A 20,105-nucleotide genomic window follows, 5' to 3' on the forward strand; every position below is an offset into this window, starting at 1 on the left:
GTGTTTGACTGTATACTGAGCGATTCAAGCAAGTCCAGGTAGGCAGTGTGTTTATCCTCGTTCATGGTGGGGGACCTGTAGCTAGAAATGATGTGGTAGGGTGTTTTGCCTATAGTTATTTGGACCTGGAGTAGCTCAAGAAAGCCGTAGTGTTTCACCAGTCACAAGGTATATTTGGATTTAATGAAAATGGATACATGTCCACCTTTGGTTCTTTTATGTTTGTTTTGCGGTCTGAACGTGTGGATGGCATTGTAGCCATGTATGGTTGGCGTATTCTCTATAGCCTTCAACCAAGTCTCAGTGACTGCACAGACGTCAGCATCTTCCAAGGTGAGAAGTACTTCCAGGGAGTGTAGCTTACTGGCTCCTAGCATTAAGCAGTATGACCTTGAGTGTTTCTCTAGAGTATTTTTCTACGTCATGTTTTGTTATTTTGACATAGCCTAAAAAGGGCTCTATGGGAAAGGCAAGCATCTTTGCCAATATCCTAAAGCCTTGAGGAGCCAGGTGAAGGCCATTTCTGGTGAAGCACTGAGGTCTGTTGACCATGTCTTCCCAAGATGACAGATCCTGGATCCCCCTGGAGTGACACCAGAAGTTAAGTTAAATGTTAAAATCAATCAATTTTGTCTGTACTGTGGCATTATCCCAGGTGAAGGTAAAATGCTACTTAGGGTTAGGGACATACCTGCCTGGCACACACAGTCTGAGACCTCAGTCATGTCTCTCTTCATAGAGTTCAGAGAAGTATGTCTCAAGTCATTCACTTTAACATGTACTATGACAGAGTCATAACGGCAATTGCTGCTGAATGACTTGTGTGTGCATGACTTGGCAGATCCTGGCACCCGACAGTAAGCTGACCATGACCTTCTCCTTTTCCAGCCTGATGAGAGGGATGCCTGTGTGTCTCACTACTGAGCCACATATAACTAGAAAATTTGGTTCTGAAGTGTTTTGCCTCAGGGGCTTGATTACTGAAACACTGTTAAACATGTTATGTGTACTGCTGGATTCTGTTTGTGTAACGGTATGTGAGGGTTGCCTGCTTTTGGGAGGTCTCTGGTCTTTTGGTAAGCTCTTGGTGAATACCTCCATATATGTGGGTTTGTGTCCTGACTTTATCTTGTGTAACAGGAGAGGTGTGTGAGCTGACAACCTTTTTGATGTCTTGTTCATTGCTATGTGAGAGGATGGATTCAAGTTTCACTGTATAGTGACACCTCTCACATACTGTATTTGTTTAGTTTAGGAGCAGGTGGTTGTCTGTATACATGAGCCAATTGCAACATTGCCTCAGGATGTCCGTGTCAATCAGGCTGGCTGGAGAAATGTTAGGAAACTGACTGTCCATAGCAGCAGTTAATTCCTGGTTTGCCGAAGGGCAAAAGAGCAGTTGTTGCTCTGGGATTAGCAAGAGGACTTAACACTGTATAGGATTAGTGAAGAAAGTGGAGTGACGCTTGACAGTGCTTAGATGAGCTGCCTGCAGTGCAGCAGTGTGCAACCAAGTTGCCCAAAGAGCAGCAGGGAAGATTGAGAGGGTTTCACTGAGTGGTGTTTAGGGAAAAATGTGATTCTACTCATTTGCCTCTATACAAGGCATCAGTAACCCCTGTTGCGCAGTGTGCAGCTTCATGCAAACAGTGCTTAAATACAAATTAAACAGTTCTAATACAATCTACCACTAGAAAAGCCCCTCACAGAACCTTTATTCCAACAATCTCCAACTCAGATGGTTCCTGCGCTACACTCTTCTGCCACAAAGGTACAGGTGGGCCTTCTTAATGTAAGATGTCTGGTTTTAGTGCTCAAGTGATACCAGACAGTCTAGATTCAGCAAGTCTGTATCTAGCCTATGCTATTGAAGGCAGATGAAGCAAAATATTCAAGTGCAAAAAAAAAAAACAGGGTTCAGTTCTACTTATTTGTTGAAGATTTCAGTGGATGGCTTGGATTCTCTTGGATGCACTTCAGATCTCTGGCTAAGAATGCCAAATTCTGAGCATCTCCGGTAAACTGAGCACAAACCCACACAAATGCTGCGCTTAAATACAAACAAATTTAAACAGTTCTAACACAAGGTACCAATAGAAAAGCCCCTCGCAGAGCCTTTTTTCCAGCAATCTCCAACTCAGATGGCTCCTGAGCTACATACTTCTGCCACAAGGGTGCAGGGGGGCCCTCTTAATGTAAGATGGCTGGTTTTAGTGCTCAAGTGATGCCAAACAGTCTAGATTCAGCAAATTTGAATCTAGCCTATGCTATTTAAAGCAGATGAATCAAAATATACAAGTGCAGAATGAATCAGTCATAGCAGCAAAAACATTATAAAATGAAGCAACCATTCAGTGAAATACAGTACACAAGTGAAAAAACAGACTTTATTCTTCAAGGGCAGCAAGCACTGAATTTCTGGAAATACTGAAATATAACATTGTTTGCTAGCAGCAACCTCTTTAAGTGGAATTATTCAAATGACTTTTGCTTCTGCAGAGACTATGCATATTGACTGATATTGGTGATTGCTATTACAGAAGTTTGAGTGGCTGTTTATGGTTGAAAAGTTCTGAAACGGGCAGTTTCTTCATTATTGGGTCATATATTTTGTTTACTGAACTTCTGCGGTGGTGCAGCGGTAGCGTTGTTGCCTCACAGCAAGAGGTTCTCCCATTCGATTCTCGGCTTGGGTTGGGAGTGCCTTCTGTCTGGAGTCTGCATGTCCTCCCCGCGGTCGAGTGGGTGTTCGAAAGACATGCGTTGAATGGGCATGCCTTCGTGGAAGGTTGGGCTTCAGGCTGGCAACTCGACACCATAAAAAAAACAACTGCCAATCATTAGTGGACCGGATTTCCACTGTGGCGACCCCTAACCCGGAAAAGCCGAAAGACAAACAACATATTTTGTTTACTGGAAAAATGTTCAAAATTAAAACAGTCTAACAAATGGTGCTGTATTATACAAGGAATATAATTTAATACAATCAGGAAGGCAGCTCAAAGAACACATGCATGTGTGCAAGGAGCCTATGGTTTGAAAACAGCCTAAAGGTAAACTTTATCTGCCTCTGGTCAGATGCATTTTCTTTCAATGTGGGTTTCAATGACGTTTCAATGAAGGTGACTTTGAAGGGCTGAGAGTTTACTGTTAATGCTAAATCTGTTTTCATTCTGAGACTGTATTGTTTTTTAACAAATGTCTATCAGTGTTTGTGCTACAAAATTTGAAATAAAAGATTTAAATTAAGTCTAAATATTTGTAATCATTGTAGAAATAACGAAGACAATAGTATGCACACTGAGAGGTTTGTACAATGTTTACAGTAACTGGGGAGAAATAGCCAAGTAATGGGTGCTTTGAATGCCTTGGGGGGCTGCTGTAAATATGTGTGTGTGTGTGTGTGTTGGAGGGGACAATACATTACATTACCCTGCCTAGGGTCCCACTTGACCATGATCTGGCTCTGAAGTAAACACTTTATTTCTTCTTGCGTACGGTTGTGTGTCCATGATTGAAAAGTGGTACAAGATTGGAGGAAACTCAGAAGAAACTACAGGCAAGATTGGAGATAACCACAGTTATTTTTAAAACTAACAGCAGTGGAAAAGTTTTTTTTTTTTAACTGAACCCAGCAAACTGGATTAATCACAGCAAATGAAACAACCAGAGCATTGTGGACAACCAGACTGAAGATAAGCTATAACCAGATTTTTCTTTCTTATTTTTGGGAAAGGGGGGTGGTGGCTAGGTTAGTGTCTTTGTGTGTGTGTGTATTTGCATTTGGTTAAATATTTTAGTTTGTTTAGTGTGTGTGAATTTGTTTATTTTGAAATTGGATACTTATGTTTTTTTTCATTGTACTCTTTTGGCTTCTTTTTGTTTTGGTCGGTTGGGGGGTAGCCAGCTGGGCTGTGGATTAAAGTAACTTGCTTAGCTTAAATTCTGCCATTAAGGCTGGAAGTGAATATTTGTGTTAAAAGACTGGAATATTTGTATCCTTTTTTTTTGAGGGGGGGAGTTGGCCAGCTGTGCTGTGGATGAATGTAACTTGTCCTTTTCAATTGTTTGGTTTAATTCTGCCCTTAACGTGCATTTGAGTGAATAAATCTGAATATTTATGCTTTTTGGTTGGTTGCAGTAGCTTTGTCCTTTTCTTATTATTTTAAAGGTTGGCTAGTGGGCATTTGTGCAAAATAAATTAGAATATTTATACTTTTTTTTTTTCGGGAAGGGGTGGCTAGCTGTGTTGCTGATAAATTTACTGATATTCAGTTTAAAGTCTGGCATTAACGGCTCGTGTCATACCTCTGAACTGTACAGATTTTCACAGAATGTCCAGATTTTTGCCTTAAATTTTTGGTCCATTTTTCATAAAACTGAGGTTTTCTGGCAAATTCGTGACAAGTCATTAAAGACTGAAGTTAGAGAATAATGACAGGCAGTTGAGTTTCAGACTTCTTACCCTTCAGAAAATCCATGTTAATGCAAAACCTGCTAGTCTATCAACTTTCTAAGTTTGTGAGAGCAATATTTAATAATTGTCCCTAGTTTTGGGCCTTTTCTCCCACTTTTATTAATGGCTTTGTCCAGATTTCTTGCGCTAAGAGGTTGAGAGGTATGGTTAGTGTGCATTTGTGTGAAATAAATTTCAGTATTGTATGAAACTGAAACACATTTCAAATTTTCCCCAGTTTTCCAGAATATTCTTGTATTTGCCTAATATGTTTGATCTGCAAGTTACTCTCATATTGTTTGCTTAGCTTATAGCCTGCCTTTACGTGACTAGTGTGCATTTACATGAAATATGCTGCAATATATATTCTGCCTTTCTCTGGGTGTTGTGTTTGTAAAACCAAGTTGAAACTGTTGCTGATTTTGCAGAATGTCCCCAAGTTTGCTTCATGTTGATGTGTTCCGAATAGAATTTGGGGTCAACTGTCTGCATAAGTTACCAAATCCTGAAATGCTGAGTTATCTCTTAGGGGCGTGTTGTCGATGTCGTACTCAATTTTCTGAAGGAGATGATAATGCATTTTTGGCATTTAGCTTTAGTCCATGATTCTTGTACTAGTTATTTGTTTGGGATAAGCCTTCCTGTAGGATGGCTGAGTATTTTGGGGATTTGATCACTGCTCTTAGCTTGTGCCTTGCTGGCCACTATTTTATTTCATTCCATGATTATTACTGAAAGCAACTGTCATAGAGAAGGTGTTACAAAAAAAGTCTGCATTGTGGAGCTGTTAAATGTCAAATATGTTAGGTACCTCACTGAATGACAGCACAGATGACCTAAGTCAGCTGTATCTGTTTATTATTGATCAGAAGATTGCAGTTACTCCTTCATATCAACAACTATGGCTTTGCACAAAACCTTCAACAGCACAATATCTTCTCTCACACAGAATGAGAAACTAATCCTATGTACACTGCACTGTCACACTATAGTAGTCAGACTTCTTCAGTGCCGCGGGTGGCGCTTGTGTTAAATACCGTGTCTGAAGTTCCTTGTAATAAGGAATAAAAGTACTTTAACTGTAATTTTGGTTGAATTGTGTTTATTAAAACAGTAATTTTACTCCACGGTATCATCCTTTCGTTCCATCAGATTGAGTGATTCATTTCTAGAATACTACCACTATTCAGACATTGTAGTAGTTCGGTTAGCTGATTGCAAAAGAAGTTTGTTTTTTTCTTTTTGTGATGAATTTTCTTATTACTTTGTATTCAAGCAGTAGTCTAGTTATCCATTTTATGTATGTGTGTGTGTGTGTGTGTGTGTGTGTGTGTGTATATAAAATACATATATATATATATATAATGCTGTTATAACAGCAGAACTAAAACCACACACACACACACACACACACACACACACACACACACACACACACACACACACACACACACACACACACACACACACACACACAAATCCTGTTATAACACCAATATTTATTTGTCCCTAAAGTGATATTTTTTAAGCAAATAAAAGTTCAGGGAGAAAAAGGTCACATTCCTAGAAACAGTGAACTGACCATCATGTGGGGAATGTAATACATGCCCAGAATGTATGTGCACTGAGCTGACATTTCAATACAAGTAATAATGGTGTATTGTTCTTCATAAAAGTGACTTTTCTATCACAGGATATAAATGTTTTTAACAAAATTCCTTTATTGGCAAAGGTAAAATGTTCCATCCAGCTTTAGTGTTATATTGCCTTCATTTACATAAAGGTGAAATGGCAGTCTCAGGTGAAATACCTACCTGGATAACTGCCAAAGAGAATTGTTGCCTTTTATACATAGATAGCAAGTGGAGACTATTGCTGACACAGACTAACATCTTGTTAAACTGTGTTATCTTGGGTTTCTTCTAGGGGTCAAAATATTAATTTTCATAAGTTTATATAATGGTGTTGGTTAGCCCAAGACCCATGCAAAGAACACTGACTCAGTAAAATGAGAATCAAAATCATAATTTCCCATCTATGAGTCCAACTTAGATTTGAGATTAGATTTGGAGCCATTCTGACAGTATGCAGCAACTGATTCCATAATCCTGGCATAATAACAGTAACATATTTACTAGATACGAAACACTAACAAAACGTATGGCCCAGTTTGAAAAGATTTGCACTCAGTGTAAGTGATCACTCACACTGAGCTCAGGTCATTTGGAATCTAGCCTGCAATGTAAGCCTGTTTGTAGATAGGCTTTACAATGAAGTAAATAACCCTGCGATCAAGTCTCTCAAATCAGGGCAGGCTTACAGTGAGAGCAACTCTTTTAGATTCTGGCCATTAACATGGAAGTCAGTACCCTCATGCTTGTTAGTCAAAGAATTATTGTAATTTTTATGATATAGTAAAGCCTTAAGTAAGTAATCATTAAAGGCTTTGTAAACCATGATTGCCTTACCTTTAACATATCTGTAATGAATTGTGAACAGATTCAGGAAACTGCACCTTCTACTATTAAGATCGTTTACAGATCGTAAATGTCTGGAGAAAATTCTTGACAGACTCCAATTTTTGTAATTCACTCACATTATATAGACAGAATATCATGTTGTAATTCGATATAGGCCATATAAATGTATAACTGAACCATGTTTTTGTCATCACTCAATGACCGCGATCTGAACATTAAATCTAAATTTTTTAGTGCCCAAACTCTGAAGAAATATGAGTTTGAAATGAAAGTTTATTATCAGTTATGATTCCTAAGTCTTGATTGACGCACTTTAATTTAGCAAAAAACGGTTTTATTTTTAAATGTCTTTCCAAAATGAGGGACCTGATTCTTTTAAGCGTGAAATATAAGTCCATCATTATTTGTCTGTTTTAAATAATTATTTAGGACTGAGTTTATTCAATTAAAATGTTTGTCTGATGATGTGATTAAAACCAGTTTTGCACTTGTCAGCATATTTATTGGATCATCAAACATTGCTCTCAGGACTTGTGGAAAAAATTAAGTAAAAGTGCCTAAAATAAACCCCAAAGGTACCCCGCACTCTATAAGAGCTCAGACTCCTTCTCCATATCAGTAACACAATGTATTTGTCCAGTTAACCAGTTAATCATATGAGAATTGTATTCGGATCTAACCAAGGCATTACATATTGCATGATGAGACAGAATATCAAATACTTTGGCCATATCCAAAAACACAACTCCCCCAGATAATCCTTCGTCAATAGCTAGCACAATCTGGCTATATAGTTATATGAGATTTGTTAATGTGGATCTGCCAGGGATAATACCATGTTGACCTAGATCAGCTTTATTTTTTCTGTTTGCAGGGTCTAAAAGATGTTGAATAATACACTTTTTGAAATTTACCCAATAAGGATATTAAACTAATTATTCTGCAGCTTTTAATTTTCAACTTATCGCATTTGTTTACAATAGAAACAGTAATCCAGAAAACTCGAGTCAGGTCTGATATCCCACCTGTGACCCAAAGGATGACAGGACTAACGGGAACCAGAGTATAAAGGATTAGCTCTGATAAAATCACTTTAACTAGTAGATCTAGGATACGGCTTCTGATGCCCTCCCTGTTGGAGGAATAAAAAAGGCTTGTTGAAGTTTCAAGTAGTTTATTCAGTTAAGTAGGTAGATGGATGTGTGTTAATGGAGCTGTGGGCAGTCTGGGGGACTTTGCCTGCACAAATGCTTGTATATAGCATATTCAGGTTTTAGTGGAACTACTTATTGGGATGCATTTTAGTTATCAAGATGCTTTTCATTCAATATAGTACGATGTAATGATCATGCCTTTATTGGTTCATCATAGATCTATAACTTGGCATTACATTAGAAGTAAAAGTAATAGCCAACACTAGAACTTCCTGTACTGATCACAGCAAAACCTGAGCTCCATTTCAGTCTTTAATCAAGGAATGACTTTCTTAGCCGCAGTATTTTTTTAACTCCATTTCTATTGTGTTGTTTTGTTTGTTGTTGTTTGTCTTTCGGCTTTTCCCGGTTAGGGGTCGCCACAGCGGAAATCCGCTCTGCTAATGATTGGCAGTTGTTTTTTTTATGGTGTCGAGTTGCCAGCCTGACGCCCAACCTTCAACGAAGGCATGCCCATTCAATCAACGCATGTCTTTCGAATGCCCACTCGACTGCGGGGAGGACATGCAGACTCCACACAGAAGGCACTCCCAACCCAAACCAAGAATCAAATGGGAGAACCTCTTGCTGTGAGGCAACAATACTATTTCTATTGTGTATGTAACAAAAACTTATAAAACAATATAATTTTAACATATAATTTCATATATAATGTTCAATTCTCATTTTCCTCCATAACTTACAGCATTGTACTATAGTAGTAACACAAATATGCATTACTTACAACTTCATTACAATATAAAAATTAACCTATACATTTCTACTTACTCTCATACACACAACCAAAGCACTCCACCAAACTAAGGAATATCATTCTTTCTCCAAACTATCATCCTTACACATTTTGTTCTGTACCTCCCTTCATTCATCTGGTTAGCTCAGTTTAGCTGTAGTGTGTCTTATCCTTGTTGTAACCAGCTCTTGTTTTTAATCTGTCATCCTGATCCATAACAACAGTGATTTTAGACATTTCTTCATTTTCTCTTGCTTAACCATGCTAACATTTGCTGAGTATTCCTTACTTCTCCTTTTCAGCCGTTGCACTTCTCTTCCACAATTTTTGCACCTAGATCATTGATCATCAATTCCCTTTCAGTACAGACTTCCAGATGTTTGACCTTCTCCTTCCAAGCCTTAGTTGTCAACCATTTCACTTCCCCAGCCAGAAGCTGGATTTCTAGTTTTTCATCTCCATCCCATCCCATCTAGTTTTGTATGCTAATGAAGCACAATTCGTATAGGTCTGGTTTCTTCCATAGTAGTCTCTATTGTATCAATCTTGCTCCCTTCCACAACTGCACAACCTACCAACAATACTAACTGCACTATATACACTTTAGAAACCAAATCTAATTTTCATAGAATTTTATGTAATATTGTTAAAGGATAAATGACGTACTACCTTCTGTATGTATGTACGAATGCAGTCTTTTACAGGAATTTCACAGTGACTGCCTAAAAAGTTGCAATATACTCTTTATCTTAGGTGGGTAAATTACTGTTTTTATTTGCATTTCAGTATTACGGGAGAAAAAAAAAACATTTTTCTATAAAGTGACTTTTTTCTGGGGGTGGAGCTCAGAAAGAATGCAAATAAGTCCCCCCCCCCCTTACAGACTCAGAGAACATTCATTAACCCTTCACCAGTATATTACAACATGAAAATCAGTTTAGGGCTTGGTCTTCTTTTTCTTTCTCTTGTCAGTAAAATTATTTAGCTTATAGAAGGCAGGGAACTATTAAGTGGTCAACATTACATGACAGCTGAATTAGTCTGGGGGGAGACCCTGTCACTCAACAACATGCATGGACCTCTCTGTCAAAATGGATAGGCTAACAGCATTCATGAAAAAAGTCCTGGATGATGTAGCCTACCAAAAAATGTGAACATCGTCACTTTCTGCATGCTACTGAAGAACACACACAAAAGGTTTCTGTAATAGAAGCAACATTAGCACTACCGACATGCTGGACTAATGACCTTGTTTTGGCCTTTGGTACAGTGGACATGGAACTTCTCACAAAGTGACAGTTTGGAAAACAGGCAGAAGAGATGTATCCTCCATCTCTCAGGCTTGCAAGAGGAAGTGGATTGAGGGGAGCAGCCTTACTTCCTAGAAGAACACCACTACATCCCATTACTAATGAAAGGGTTTACTACACACTGCATCCTCTTGGACAGAAATGTACACAGCTAAGCAAATTATCTTTAACTTCTTGAAATGAGCAAAGAAAGAAAGTGTGCATTACACTGGGAAAGAGTAGAAGCCCTTTGTTATGTTGTGGAACCAAATGTATTTGGATCAGGTCTTTGGCCCAAACTCTACATGAAAGACTTCCACTTTTGTGTCACCCTGGTTGGTCTGTCACCAAGCCATCCTCTGATTTGCAACAGCCGGTGGAGTGAGCAATGATAGACATCATAACAAAAGAAGGTCAGCATAGCTGTGTCAAGGCACACCCGTGCAAGTTACTGTTGCATAGCTGCATCTTGCATTCCCGGGGCAGAAGGGCAGCATAGCAATGGCCAGGTAGACCACTGTGTGCACAGTAAAGTGCCAACCCTGTTCATCATATAAATGAGGAGAAACTGGAGGAGAGAACAAAGTAGGAAAATGAAGACCACCCGGCAAAGATAAGTGCACAAGGGTTCCATACGATATGAAATGTGAGTGCGAGGGAATCGTACGCTTTCTAAGATTTACAGAAAGAAAGGAATGTGAGGAAGGTAACCAGGAGTGGATGTAGATGAGATAAAGGTAAAGGACAGATAGGTAGGGAAGACTGACAAACACAGAACTCGGACAGAGGTGATATCCACCTGAAAAGGTAGGAAGGACAGTGGTCAGACACAGAGACAAACATACAGAGGGTAAACAAGTAGTGATGATGAGGGTTGGATAATGAACAAGGAATAGGGAATGAGACTTAAGGAAGGGGGAAATGCTAGGACAGAGATAAGTTTGGGTCTTGGCATAGTTGGATGTCAAGCTAGCCCAGAGGAGCAACAAACCCAGCTATCACTCACCTGGGAAGCCAGGCTGGTTGCTCCTCAGTGGCTTAAGGTGGGTCCTGCCAGTTATGTGACCCCACAAGCCATGCCAGAAGGCTCAGCACATTAAGAAAGCAGAAATCTGGTTGTCAGCACAACTGAGCAGCCATAAGCCTCTGCAACTGATGCTAGCTGACTAGGGAAGACCCCCTGTGGTTCACTTTCAGAAGAGCAGCCTTTTCCTACATTCTGAGAAGCAGATATGGAGACCATCAGTGACTCCAGCAGATCACCTACAGCAGGGGCTGTTGCCTCCCTACTGAGTGGCAGATGAGGTGGCCCCTGGTGATACAGTGCCACGTCTTCACCTTCTCATTTTCCATAAGTGCACTTATAAAAGGATGACACCATGGGAAAAAAATGATTACTCATGTATGCCACAAATGCAATTGCAGTTGTTCAGTGGCACAGATACACATCATACTGCTGGGGGGAGGTGCTTCCATCTTCTGCAGCACCCAACCACTCTCATTTTCTACTCCTCTGCTGTTAGAAAGCAAAATATGTACTTCTACATTTTCATGGACAATGGTTAAGATAGAAGACAACGGTACAGAAGACAGTTCTTACATTATTTTCAGGCCATTTCTGTTGAAGTCTTGTCTCCCACTAATGAAGCGCTATATTAGTATTGCCACAGATCAGCAGAATGAATGATGCCGGTGGCAGTACAAACCATCTTTGCAAGCTTGTGCCAAACATCTATCTTCCACACTGGGCCTTTATCATTCAGCAGCATGCATTCCAAAAAGTACTGAAGGAGAAGAGGAAAATCTTGTGCTGTCTGGCACAGCATGCTGTAGCTCTGCTTTCACAGAAACTGAAGTAGCCCTAACCAAAACTATTCATTCAGATCTACTTGAGGAGTAACATGGTTGCTCCATGCACAGATACACATTTGCAGATCATGCCTCAAGCAGCATAGCTCCCTTACTGCAACAATGTAGTATATCCATAGTGTTGTACTGTGATACTAACACATGGCTATAGTATTGCTGCTACAGGTATGCACATGTTGTATGCATGAGCATACTGGTCCCATGATGAGCATGAAGCACATGGCTAGGACCAGCATGTTTGGGTAGTACACAGGAGTTATTCTCTAGTAATGGCTTTAATTAGCTTCATTAGTGTAGGCATTGTGCTAATTGTCTGTTTGCATAAAATAAAATGTTGGTGCCATTTCAAGTAAATATTCTGTCAACAGAGTTAAGAAAGGAGTCATGATGATTAAAGTACCTCAGCAAGGGGCAAAAATCCTAATGTGGATATCAGTGACAGTGAGGCAGATGTCATACCATGTGTTTAACATGAAATCAACAACATTGGAGTGGCATGGTGCTGTACCAGCTGTTTTTGGCTGTGCTGGGGCAGCTGTGTACAATGAGAATCCTATGAAAGACATACTGTAAAGGGTATGAGCTTCCAGGACCATAAGGTGAGGCATGGCTTCAATGTGTAAATGAAGACAGTCTGGAAAGCTGTATATACTGCTAGCTGGAGCTGATAACCAGGTGCATACATTCAACTTTAATGTTTGGTGTTTTTCAGTGGCTGATGTATTTTGTTCTGATGTAGAGGAATATGACACAGTTTTTGTTTGCACTTGAACATTTTTGAATAATTGCTCAAGACCATTAAGGGGAAATTTGTGTTGCTGTTTTTTAAAACACCTTTATTACATTGGCACTTAAGACATATGCACACAAACATTAGAAAAGAAAACAAACTATACTAATATTAATTTTCATTTACACATTTACACATTTTTCTCTTTTGTAGTAATTGTCATTCTATCCAACATTGCATAAATTGGTCAAATTTTGCCTTCCCTTAAACCTCTCTCCTCATCCTGAACATTATTCTACATATATTGTTCCCACAAATTCCATTTATTTCTTCATAATTTACTCCTACCCTTTTCTAAAGATCTTGCTTTCAGTTCTTTTATCTCTTTTACAATATTTAATATTTCAAATACAGTTGGTTTAGATTTTGATTTCCATTTTCTGGTAATTGCTTTCTTGACAGCCAATAGTATTACATTTAATAAGGCCTTACTATATCTAAGCAGTTAAGATCCTGAGCTCCAGCTCAAAATAATTATTTCTTTAGTTACAGCCATTTGCTTTGCCAATATTTCTGGCAGAGTACTTTACAGGGAATTTTTAAAACTGGCCTACTCATTACACTCCCAAAAAACATGTTCCCAGTTACCCCTTTCTTCCACATTATACCTCCAATATTTACTTTCTACATGAGAGAAACATTATTTGAAGTCAACTTGGGATATAAAAATACCTATGCACACACTTCCAAACAAAAATGCTAAACCTTCTGGATTTAGGTCTATACTTTTTGAGCCATAGACATGTCCTCCCATTGTTCCCATGTAAATTGCTTTTCCAGTCTCTTTTCCCAATCTTTTCTAACCTGCTTTGATTTGAATCTTATAACTATCAGGCAATATTTCATATGTCCTACTAATCCCCCCTTTTAAACAGAAGCTTCTATTCTAGATTCATCTAAAATGTCTATCAGAGGAGGTCTTTTACTTAAGACTCCCCTATCCCTTTTCTCTTTCTCTATAGTCTCATATCAGTGCCTGGTAGGGAAGGCAGTCTCTATGCTGCAGTCCAAGCTTTTCCATGGCCTAATCCCAATTCGTTATCTTTCCTTCTCTAGTTATTTGCTCCAAATACCTTGGTTCCTTTGCCAGTTTTCTCCAGCAAATTACAGCTCCCTCTTGCCTATGTTCTGTACTTAGAGTCATCCCTCGTGGAAACATTTTCTCCATTACTGTGTTACCGTAGTTCTTAAAATACTTTCTGCAACTTTATGAATATAATATTCTGTTTGGTTGTTATTATTTTCTTTTTGGATCTGCATCCAAAATCCCACTCTTTCCTTATTTCTTGAACCCCTCCCCACTTTATCACTACCCCTTTGCACTTTAAATTATAATAATCTGCTTGTGTTATGCATATGAGCCTTATTTGTGTAACTCTATAAAATCCCTTCAAATCAGGCAATCCTAAACCACTTTGTTCCATTGGGAGAATCAAACTTATTCCACTTAACTCTTGCCCACTTTACCTTCTAGATAAATTCCTTCAACTCCTTATTAATTACTGTCCACATCTTCTTTTCTGGTTTATAAAAAATATGCCTGACCTTATATAAAACTAAAGGGACTAAAACATTTTCACTGCTTGTATCTTATCCATATCCATAAACAAGAGCATCCAGATTCTCACTTTTTGTATTATATTTTATTTAGTAGCCACCAGTGAAGTAAAACTCTCTTAATTCCAAAACAACAAAAGCTCAACAGTTCATAATAGAACAGCAAACACAAGTAAGCCTTTTTTTTTTTTTTTTTTTGGCTTACTTGTGTTTACTGTTCTATTATGAACTGTTGAGCTTTTGTTGTTTTGGAATTAAAAGAGTTTTACTTCAAAAAAAAAAAAAAAAAGGCTTACTTGTGTTTGCTGTTCTATTATGAACTGTTGAGCTTTTGTTGTTTTGGAATTAAAAGAGTTTTACTTCACTGGTGGCTATTGGATTACTTTGCCTCGGATCCTGTGTGCCGTGGACTGTATTTATTCTTGGTTTGGTTTCGTTTTTTTCATATTTTATTTAGTCTCTTTCCACACATCCTTAGCTGCCATAAAATAAGCTTCTTTAATGTTGTGTCTTTCGGCTTTTCCTGGTTATGGGTCACCACAACGGAACTCCGGTCCACTAATGATTGGCAGTAGATTTTTATGTGCCGAGTTGCCAGCCCTGACACACAACCTTCAATGAAGGTACGCCCATTCACGCATGTCTCCAGACAGAAGATGCTCTAGCTGAGAATCGAACGGGACAACATCTTACTGTCAGGTAAGAGCGGTACCGCAGCACCACCATCCATATTCCTAAATACCTTATCCTATCATGTCACCATAAATAGTGGTATCCCTGAACCAATTTGTGTGTGGGTACATAATTGCAGCTATAGCCTTTGTTTTATTTTTATTAATTGTATGTCATAAAAAGACCTACAACCACCTGAAAATGTTTCACAACACAGAGGCATCTTTTTCTGGATTTATCAAGTACAAAATAATACTTTCAAATAAAGCTAACTTTTCTTTATTACCATACCAATTATTTCCTTGACTTTCTAAGCCACTTATATTCTTTGCCAATGGCTCTAAATGTAAAGTAAATAAAGGGGAAAGAGGACATTCTTGCCTGGTTCCTCTGTTTAAACATAACTTATCAGATGAATCCTCCCTTTTAATTCCTGCCTGTAATCTTTTATATATCTTGCTAATTATCCTTGTTATTGTATCAGGGAATGGACATGCTTCCAATGCCGTACTTACTCTGTCCAGTGCTTAATGTGCATCAAGACTCGCCATCAACAGCAACATTTTCTTGCATTCTGCTTCTCTCTGGATCATCATTGTTTTATTAATGTTGTCAAATGTTTGCCCCCAATCCGCCAAACCACATTGATCGATATTTATCAACATTGACAAAACATTGCCATTCATTTAACTAGTATATACATAAATGCTTTATAATCATGGTCTAAAATTGAAATGGGTCCATATGAGGCTAGGCCTAATGGGTCTTTACCCCATTTAGGTAATACAGCCACCACTGCTTTCTTCCAAGATATTCATGCTTCTCCTCATTTTAAAATACTATTAAACAAAATCTTCTGCATCTTTATCACTTTCTTTCATTCTACATTTCAGACTTCCACAGGAATGTCATCTATTCCTGGAGTCTCCCTGCAGATTGATTGTACATCACTATTTTTATCTCACCTCCTATAATCTTAACTATTAGTTGTTGAGCCTTATCTTCCTCTAAACTTGGCATAATTAGGTTTTCCAACATTATTTACATTTGTGCCCTTTCTTGGTTTCCAAATTGCTCTGCTTTATACAAAATTTTTATAAAATTTCTGAAATATCTCTACTGTTTAGGATCTTTGATTATTTTTCTTGTAATAGGGTCCTGACCACTAAATGTCTAGAGTCAGTGTTTGATAGAACTGGAGTGAGAAAGTGACTTTCTGCTTTCTATCCCTACAGCTGCTGCTAGGGAATTGAGGGGTGAAATCAGAACATTGCAGCTGCATTATGAAGTAGAAATATGTCACCACCATCCACCTCATGACTTGTACCCGCAACAGCTCATCTTCATGTAAAAGTAGTCAGCAATAAAAAAAGAAAAGCTAACAAATTAGCAGATACATGAATAAATCTTTTTAAATTTTACTTAGAACCCAATGTACAGAAATTCCTTGACTAACTGCCTTTATTTGCAAACTTCAAAACCCACTTGTTTATAGCTGAAGCCATGGTCATTAGTCTTGACAGCCACCCTTTTAAAAACAAGGGAAATTATTATCATAATTGTACATGTAATATAATCAGTGCAGTTTTATACCCCAACCTCCACCACAGCAGCCTAAGATCACAGCATTATATTAACTTAAACTTGCTTCTGTCCAGCCTTTCATATCTTCAATTCAGTAAACTCCATGTTGGCTTAGTGCAAAGACTACACAGAGTTTACGTGTTAGCTCGATGAGCAGCAGTGCTGATTGCATATGCATGCAATGTATCATGGTTACACAAATATAAGTGAGGTGTCATGGCCAGCAACAGTGTTGCTGGATGGGATACCATGTAAAGCAGCATGAACACCTGCAGACATGTTTACCTACTGGCAAACTAGTTCTGCATGATTGTGTAGACAGCCACAATGATTACCATGGCTTAATATAAGGCAATTCATAAAGTTCTAATGCCCTATATGAAAGCATAGTCAATGCAGAGTACTGTGCAAGCCTGTTTAGGCATATGGAATAGAGTTTTTTGTGGTGATCAGCAAAGTTAGATAAACTGCATTATAAATAATTATTCTGGGGAAGTGTGTGTATTGAAAAGGGCTACACACATGAATTGTTGGAATGAACATGGGAAGAGGATGAGTGAAACGTGATAATGCACAGCAGATGAGGGCATGTCAGTGGACGTACACCGCAAAGACAAGACAATTGTAGCATGAACAGTAATCACATATCTACATAATACAGTATGTACTGCTGTTTACACCCCCTGTGTGGGTATAGTCATATCATCACAATTATTGTATATTATGTGACTATCACACAAGGTGATATATCAGTTGAGAAGATTTGTTATGATATAAGCATCTTAACATGATCACTGGAGAGGACATTTATCAAGAACAGTAGATATGCTAGGGGGTATATGCATATTCTGAAGATGTGCAAAATGATTTTCTTGAATATGAATGTAATGTCAGCATAGGTCTCAACTAAGCGACACACACAGCAACAGGCTCATGGACAACAGTAGACAAAAGCACGCACAATCATGGACAATATCAGAATAATAACAGCACTCATCTGTGCCACTGACATTAACTATGTCATTATGAGTTAGTATGTTCTGCAGGAATGCACTTGTACAACCATAATGATTTGTCAGTAATCTGTAATGAGAATCAAGCACACCTTTCTGAAAAAATTACACCCTTTGGAGGTGTTTAGAGGTACAGTGGTACACCTGTAGTTTAAATAATCTTGGCTAGTTGACATGTTTGCATGGCATATATTCCACAGTCCACAGTTGCTCAAATGTAACCTATGCCAATAATATTGTCAAAGTGTTTTGGCTTTTCCCGGTTAGGGGTCGCCACATCAGATCTCCTATCTGATTATGATTGGCAGTGGATTTTTACAGTGTTGAGTTGCCAGCCTGGCGCCCAAACTTCAGAGAAGGCACACATGCATTCACTCACCTACCTGCATGTCTTTTAACATTCTGTCACTCGCGGGGAGGGCATGCAGACTCCACACAGAAGGCACTCCAGCTGAGAATTGAACCGGAGAGCCTCTTGCTGTGAAGTGACAACTCTAACCTTTGCACCACCGTGGCCACCAATCATGTTGTCAATGAGCTATGTATTTACTGGGTGCATCCCAATTAACACGTATCATGTATGCATCTTGTATAACATCTTCAAGGGAGTTCTGCACCGTCAAATCAAAATGTTTATGCAGCAAAAAGAATACTTAAGTATGGATGATAAGAAGTGTGGGAGATGACTATGGCAAAAGTGATACACTTGAGTAAGTCATCCCTAGAAGATGTCCAACACAAAGGCAAATGAGCAAACTGTGTATCCACAAAAACGGACTGAGGCAGGCAAAGCAGCGCACACACCAAAAAAAACTCAGGCTGATGAAGTTTGAGCACAGTCTCAAATGAAAAGTGCTTAACAATATTAAAGGTTTTTGTTTTTTTTTTGGTGTGTGCTGCTTTGCCTGCCTCAGTCCGTTTTTATGGATCCCTAGAAGATGTGTTGGGAGGTACATACAAAAGGGTGCATTGTACTCTATTATTGGTGTGATGTGGGCTGAGAACAATGGGACTATAATACTCTTTCATTCTTTATATCACCTACCCGAGTAAAGAGGTCACACACCACTTGGTCTGCTCATAGGGGTGTGCTGTCTCTATTGTAATTGTGTATTTACTTTCATAATGGAACTAATACCCCTTTGATTTTTATTCATCTGCTGTGTTTCCATGGCTCTGGCAACAGTCCTTTGTGTGTGTTAATACTGTCTGCATTATCCCAATACAAATCTTGGATTCAATGATTGTCCACAATTTGCAGTCTTACACAAAGCTGGTTAGACAAAGGATGCATAAGTTAGTCTTGACTTATGAGACTTAAATAATGAACAGTGAAGGGCCTAATCCAGAATTCTGAGGTACGGTCCTGGTCACTGGACTCTAGTTAGAGATGACCTCACACACTTTGACATAGTCTGTCATATATGTGATCCATTTGTCTACCCGCTTGGCTACGTAGGTTTTTATGGTCACTTGAGACAGATTCTCTGTAATACCGGAGTGTGGATTTCTGTCATATACCTTGGCTAGAAGAGAGTTTTCCTCATGCATGCCCTTGGTGACCTTCTTGAAGACATCAGACAGATCTAACAAAAATGATACAGTCTTAAGAAACCAAACATGGCTGTGGTACTGCCTCCTTTTGATAAAGTCCATGATAACTTGTTGGTTTGCCTCACAGATGAGAAGAGTCAGGCATATGGGTCTATAACCTCATGGATTAGGTGGTTTCTTCCCTGGCCAGATGGATGACTGTTGCTATACATCCTTCTATGAGAATATAGACTGTGTGGAGGCTGTGTTGAAGTAGGGAGCCGACTGTGTCTGCTTGGTCAAGTTTTAAGTCACGCTATAGGTAACCTGGGGATGTTGTCAGGTTCCATTGATTCTGTGTTATTAGCCATACAGAGTGCACAGATGAGCTGCCCTCCTGAGGAGAAAAGCTGAGTAATGTCTGCATCTATACTTCGGCTGATGGCCAGTGGCAACAGGGGTGTGAATTGTGAGACAAGTTCAACCAGCAGATTGTCCATTTTCTCCTATTGAGTATGGCTGGTGTCCTACACAAACAGCTCTGGGCTTAGTTGTGTATTCCCCCTTACATGTCGCATTTATTTTTAAATAACAGATATCTATGGTTTGCTTGGGATGTCCTATGCTGTAGTGATATGTTGAATTTTATTACAAAAATATATATACTATTTCGCCACAAGATGGTGGTATATACACACTTATAAAATGGTCTTAATGACTGGTATACATTTTTATATGCATATTTTTATATACATATTTTATGTATATTTTTTGTATGCTTTACAGTGTTTACACTTTTTATTCTACATTTTATATTTGGAATTTTATTACGGAATGATTTGTATGTGAAGTTTTATTAGTGAAGGAATATTTCATTTAATTTTATTTGAATTTTTAAATGATGATGTAATGGGC

Source organism: Protopterus annectens, chromosome 14.part0 (assembly GCF_019279795.1).
Source record: "Protopterus annectens isolate FY-2018-M chromosome 14.part0, PAN1.0, whole genome shotgun sequence".
Classification (NCBI taxonomy): Eukaryota; Metazoa; Chordata; order Ceratodontiformes; family Protopteridae; genus Protopterus; species Protopterus annectens.